Raw genomic sequence first — 6,850 nt, 5'->3', positions numbered from 1 at the left:
GTATAGGCATGTCATGAGAAGAGAGATAATGTGTGGAGCAGAATTATAGATATGGCTGGAGGAGAAGAGGACAACCAAAGAGAATGTGGATGGACTGTTTGATTTGGAATCTAAGGCAGAAAGGGGTGTCGGGCGAGGAAGTGTTCAACAGACAACAGGAGGCTGGTCAAATATAATGTAAATGGGAAAAGCTTTAGAGAAGAATGCTTAGATAAAACTTACTACGACTTTTGATCAGCGCTTGGTATGGCGAATCAGTTGCCTCAGCAGTTCAGGTAGAAACGAAGACGTTGAAAGCTTGATGCAGTTTACCAAATAATTGATACAATTTCATACGTTTGACTTGCTGATTGGTACTTTTTTGTAACTTTAGTATTTTACATAAATTAGTGTTTAATTGTAAAGTTTTTTTGTCATATAGCAAGTATATTATACATCCAGATATATTCAATCTAATCACATTTTGCCTTTTTTATTTTAATATTCTAGAGACGCTAATGGATTGACCAGGCTGAGAAGAGGCCATCTGATCAGAAGAGGTACTCTTTCCTCAGAAACAGTCTCTCCTGCTCCTTCTGAGTAATTCGTAGGCACTCCGAGCCAACCCAAGAGGAAAGATTTAACCCCACTTTCCTCTAGTGGTCATCCCTTGATGGCAATTAAAGAAAGGTGGGTATGACTTCAAGGGAGTGTGACTGTATGGGAAATGGGATATCGGGGGCATTTATAAGTATGCAGATAATTCCAAGAAGGGGTGCCGTTCACATTATGGGAGTTTTGATATTTAAGTGAGAAATGCTATTTGCCACGGTATGTTCTAAACGTAGATGCCAGTGGTTTCCTTGAACTTCCGGTTTGGTCTCTTATGCTGATATCATATACTATTCACACAAAAAGGGAATTACACTTCTAGCCTCAGAATTTCAGCTATCAGAGGAAGAATGTAGCCCACTTTCTGGATTTGGAGACTGAACACAGGACAATCAAAGGTAATGTCGCACTAGATGCTCTATCCACCTTGAATGGTTTCTCTCAGTACATTCATTCCATTTCTGAGGCTGCTTGTTGTATCAGAAGTTGTGGGGTGACAGAGTCTATTAGTGTGTTGCAGGGCACAGACTCACTTGCACTGGCACAATTTATTTTGACACATCAAAATGCCCAAAATAACTTGCTTGCTATAGGGAGAATCTAAGGTCCATGAAAGAATCCATATGCAAACACAGAGAGAAGGTTCTCACAAAGAAGGAACCCCTGCCTGGAATTCAAATGGCAATGACATCAATACCATCTTCTGACCCAACCAGCATCCTAAATATTTATATTAATATACTGTATAAACTAAAAGTTGTTTATAGCACTTGATTCAGAGAAAAAAAGATGTAAAGTATGTCTGTAGATTCTGTTGTGGTTTATACTGTGTCATTGAGTACAATGTACTTATATCCATCCATCCATTCTCCAACCCGCTATATCCTAACTACAGAGTCACGGGGGTCTGCTGGAGCCAACACAGGGCGCAAGGCAGGAAACAAACCCCTGGCAGAGCGCCAGCCCACAACAGAATGTACTTATATTTACACCTTATTTTTTTGCTGCATATAATTTAGTTTAATTTAAATATTCAAATTATAATCTATGTTAACAGCTGAAAGAGTACAAATCTTAAAATGTACTAAACACTATTTGTCAAAGGCTGGTAATGGAATAATTTAAAAATATTTGCAGTCTCTTCTTCCACAATTTCCTCGGTATCCATGTGTGTCTGAATCTCTCTTGACTGATGCTCCCCTCCAGATCACATTATAGTGCCGCCTGCTTCTCAAACTCTGTCCTTATTTTTGAGGTGCCTGGCTTGCCTCCTGTCCTTTTTTATACTTGACATCTTTGAAGGCGACTCTTTGCATGCTTCCTATTCTGTTTCTCATATTCATGCTTCTTCTTTTGACGCATCATCAAAGCCAAGCCTACCAATCACACCAAAGCCAAACTGACCAATTAGGTGGCTCAGAAAGACTGAATACCCAGACTTTAGTGTTTTATTATATAGTAGGTAGATATGCTGAAGGGTACTGCATAATAATCAACTGAATTAATCTTAACTGATCTTAATGGAGAAATTTAAGAACATTAGAAATCCATAAAGTGCAAGAATGCTGCAAATATAGTGCAGCAGCTTCAAACTGCAAGTTGCTGTGATTCCGTACAAATGTCACATTCTCAAGTACAAATTCCTAGCACTGATTGCTTCTTGTTGCTCCACATCATAAAAGTATTAATCTGCTGAGCTAAAGAAACGTTTCTCCTGCTTTGGGAAGGTGATTATTGGTGCCAAGGTCAATATTTGCTGCAATAGAGCAAAAATCATAGTAGTAGCCATCTGTCTTAACCAAAAAAGGGAACATCAATCTCACATCAAATACTGTGCAGCAGAATTGGACTAACCACATATTAAAATGCAGATATGGAAAATATATTTAAGAGATACTGTGCATTTTCTGCATAGTTACGGTTTAATGATTTCTTATTATTTTTAGGAAGAAACTTCCTATTTTTTTCAAGCACCTAGCATGTTGTCACTTTTAAATCTTTGCACAAACAGTTGAATGCATTAGAATATAAGAAATTTCACAAGCAGGAGGAGACCATTCAGCCCATCAGTCCCATTTGTTTAGCTAATAGGTCAGCTGTCCCAGTATCTCATCCAGATTCTTCTTAAAGGTCATCGAGGTTTCTGCTTCAACTCCATGTCTCAGTACTTAGATCCAGATTCCCTCAGCTCTTTGCGTAAAGAAGTGTTTCTTGGCATTCAGTTTTAAATGCACTTCTTTTCAATTTCCACTGATGTCCAGGAGTACGTGATTCACCCTTAAGCTGAAAGAATGTTGCTGGATCATCTTTATCAATACCTTTGAGGATTTTACATTCCTGAATTAGGTCCCCACACAGTCTTCTCTGTTTGAGAATAAACAGGTTTAATTCTCAAGTCCTCAAGTTCCGGGATGCACTTGGTGGCTCTCCTCTGCACAGCGCCAAGTGCTGCTATGTCTTTCTTGTATTGTGCTGACCAGAACTGCACACAATACCCAAGATGCAAACTTACTAGCGCATTATATAGTATGAACATAACGTCCTTTCACATAAATTCAACAGTTTTGTGATTTAACCTAACATTTTATTTGCCTTTTTAATTGCTTCTGTACATTTCTTAGTCAGTGAAAATATTGTGTCAATTTAAACCCTTAAATCCTTTTCAGAGGTTGTTTCCTGTAGCTCAGTGTCTCCCATCTTGTATTTATAATTGATGTTCCTTTTGCCCATGTGTAGCACTGTGCACTTTTCTATATTAAACTGCATTTTCCAGGTGTTTGCCCAGTGCTGAAGCTTGTCCAGGTGTTTTTGACTTCTTTTGCTGTCTCCTCAGTGTCAGCTTCCCTCTAATTTTGGTGTCGTCCGCAAATTTCACAAGTTTGCTAGATATACCAGAATCAATGACATTAATATAAATCAGAAAAAGTAATGGTCCAAGGACAAACCCCTGGGGAAGCATTCTCCTCTTATCTGTATGCTTTGTCTCCTGCTGGTTAACCATCTAGAGGTCTACTGTAGTTTCGTAGCTTATCTCTGATACCTACAGCTCTAGTTTCAGAATACAATAACTTTTCAAAAACTCATTCTACTATCCCTATGAAAGTATAGTTCTACAACTAAATTGGTTAAATGGACTGGTTATTGAATTATACAAAGAACAAAATACATAACTTTTTATTTGCCCTATGAAGAAAGGTGGTTTGACAGTACCAGTTAAATTCAGAACTCTAAGCAATTCATACTGCAACCTTAAAAACAACCGAGTGATAATGAAGGAGAAAACAAATGAACAAGGCAATTCGAGTTGCTGCCAAGGTCACAACATGGCTACGCCCAGAGACATCACAAATCCTGAAAAAGACAGAAGATCTACTGCCGCAGCACCGATAACTCAAAGCTGATAGCATGAGTGCCAAGCTAGTAGAATATGTTATAGCATGTGTGGCACTGAAGGTGAGATGGAAGACTGACATCCAACAACAAAGATAGCTGCTTGTTGAGGATTCTGTGAAGCATAGACACAGTCTGAAGAAGACAGAAAGAGGTTTGGTAAGCTTACGAAAAGAGATCGTGGAGCTTCAAGAAGAATAGTTCACATTGAAAGCTGAAATGAGGAAAGACGTCCAAGACTTCCTAATGCGATCTCCACAGCTTACGATAGAAGTTCCCTATGAACCAGCTGTAGTTAGAGATAATTTCCTTCTTTTCTTACCAGAAGAAATCAGCATGGATTTGGGAAACAGTCAGAGAGGCACAGTGCCAGGTATTGACAGAATGATAATGGACATGTTGAAGACTGGTGCCTAGTCTTCAATACTTTTGTTGAGAAGAGGCCTCTGCTGCTGCACTTTGCCAATTTGAGAAGAATGCTGCAAGAAAAGAAGGACAAGCTGAGGGCAGATATTGGCAGATACTGACCAATATTCCTCCTACCAACTATCGCAAAGCTCTTCACTAATCTTGCTGATTGTTGTTTGTAGAAGAGCAGGCAGTGGAGCGATGCATGTTCACGCCTGTCAAGAATATCAACTGACTTTTGCATCTGATTTTCACTGATTTAAGGAAAGCATTCGAGAGCATGGAAATTAATTTGGTGATGGTTTCTCAGAAAGAACAAATGTGTTTAATAGATCTCTGAGAGAACACGATCTGTCATTGCAATCAACAATGAAGAGAATGACACCAAAGTGCTTGAAATGAGTGTGGAAAGGAGACACAGTCTCCCCAAAACATTTCAACACTGCCTTTGAGAAAATTTTCAGAGAGATTAACTAGAAAGAAATGAGAATCGATGAGTGATAACCTTTTGCATCTCTGGTTCACCGACAATGTAGTGCTCATCTCCCACAACTGTCGACAACTGCAGAAGATGCTTAATAAGCTTTAGAATTGACTGGCATCTATCTGTGCACTCAGGAAAATTAGAAGCAATGATGAACAGCAAGCCATTGCACCTTGTCATCGACAGTCAGCAGATATGCTGTGTGATGAGCTTTGTGTATCTCAGTCAGCGCATCTCCTTCGATAAGCACGAGAATGAGTTGATGTGAAGAATCCAAGCAGGATGGGCTTCATTCAACCATTACAAGGAGTTCTTCATGAAGAGAAGCATGCTGATGAAGTTCAAGCATCACCTCTTCCATTGTTGCCAACTCTCGTCTATGTCTTGGAGACGTGAGATTATCCATCATCCTCATCATCTCAAACAGCTGAGAACCGCACGCAGAGAGGCACTGAGTCAGTGTCATGCTCCACGACCAAAAGACAAATGAGTGACTGTGCAGAGTCACAATCCTCAAGGACAAACACGACAAAGCAAAGAGAGAGAGTGGAAATGTGGTGACTCTGGGAACAAGATGAACATGGAGAGTAACTGAATATCACCCAAAAGGACCAGAGTGAATGGGAGGCCGACAGATGATGCACTGGTGTGAAAGGTTGGTCTGTGCCACAGGACCAGCATTCCTCTGGGATGCACAGTGCACCGAGCATTTGGCTATCCTTGATATCTGCTGAGTTGTAATAACTGAATTGCGATAAAATAGAATATAAAAATAATAAATTGACAGCTTTAAGTTGGCCTGATGTCAGTGCATATTCTCATTGATTGCACCCTACAATTAACTGGATTCCCATGTTTTGGTAATTGAGCTTGATGCTCTCTATACAATCTGCCACCATGACCCTGCATTCCAAAAAACAGATTATTCAAATGGATGGAACTTTTTTTAGTACAAAACAAGATTCCAAACTGCCACTGCATGAATTATTGCTTTTACATAATATTAATGGGTGACCCTCACAGTCAGCACATGAACAGCAAATCTGCCATCTACAGAACCCTCAAGTTTCAATATGTGCAGATCATTGTATAGGACAGAAACTGGTGTGGTGAATGACCATAAGACCACAGACAGGTCACGAATACCCAATAACAAAGATGTACTACCTTAAAATCAAACTCTGGAGCTAACAATTAGGGAGCCCAGGTGGAAACTCCAACCGTTTGCATTTAATTACCACTCACAAATAATGCAATATTTAAAATATCATTTCCCATCATTTTTATCTTCAGTAGTAGTTGACAAATCAGCGGGATTGTTCTGCCTCGAAGGCTTCATCTTTTGGTTTCAGGCAAGTCTGAAGAGGCCAATTGACGTCCTCCTACGGTGCTGTCAGACATTTACAGATGTTTCGAGCAGAGCCTGGTGTTTGAGGATGGCTGCATCTTATATTCTCATCCTCCTCTCTTCTGTTTCTCGTTTTGGTCTTCATTTAATGACAGGCGTTTTAAACTGCAGAGCTTCTTTGTACACACTACTGTTCTATTTTGAGCTTTTTTGGGTAGAGAGGGGGGTCACGCTTTAGTTTAGGTATTTATTATAAAGTAGCTATTACCAGTCCATTAATGAGTATGCTAACAATAATCAATTTTCATTAAAAAATTATAATACTTTTAAAATATGTTACGGCCATATTTCATGATTTTACGTTATGTTAAAAAAAGGCTTATAATATTCAACTTCAGCCCTTTTCTTTAGTCCCAATACCCGGACCCACACACCAAGCAGCATGGTTAAGTGGTAGTAGGCAAACTCCAACCCCCACTTTTAACTTAAATAAAACACTCCCGTTGCCAAAAGCAATAACCCAACATTAAACACAAGAACTGTTTGAAATCCAACATAAATAAATCATAATTAACAGTTTAATTTTAGTTTACAGCACCGCGGAGCCTCGTCGCTGCAGTATTCAAAAT

This window comes from Erpetoichthys calabaricus, chromosome 17 (assembly GCF_900747795.2).
Source record: "Erpetoichthys calabaricus chromosome 17, fErpCal1.3, whole genome shotgun sequence".
Classification (NCBI taxonomy): Eukaryota; Metazoa; Chordata; class Cladistia; order Polypteriformes; family Polypteridae; genus Erpetoichthys; species Erpetoichthys calabaricus.
The sequence above is the reverse complement of the archived record's forward strand: the minus strand, read 5'-3'. Positions refer to the sequence as shown.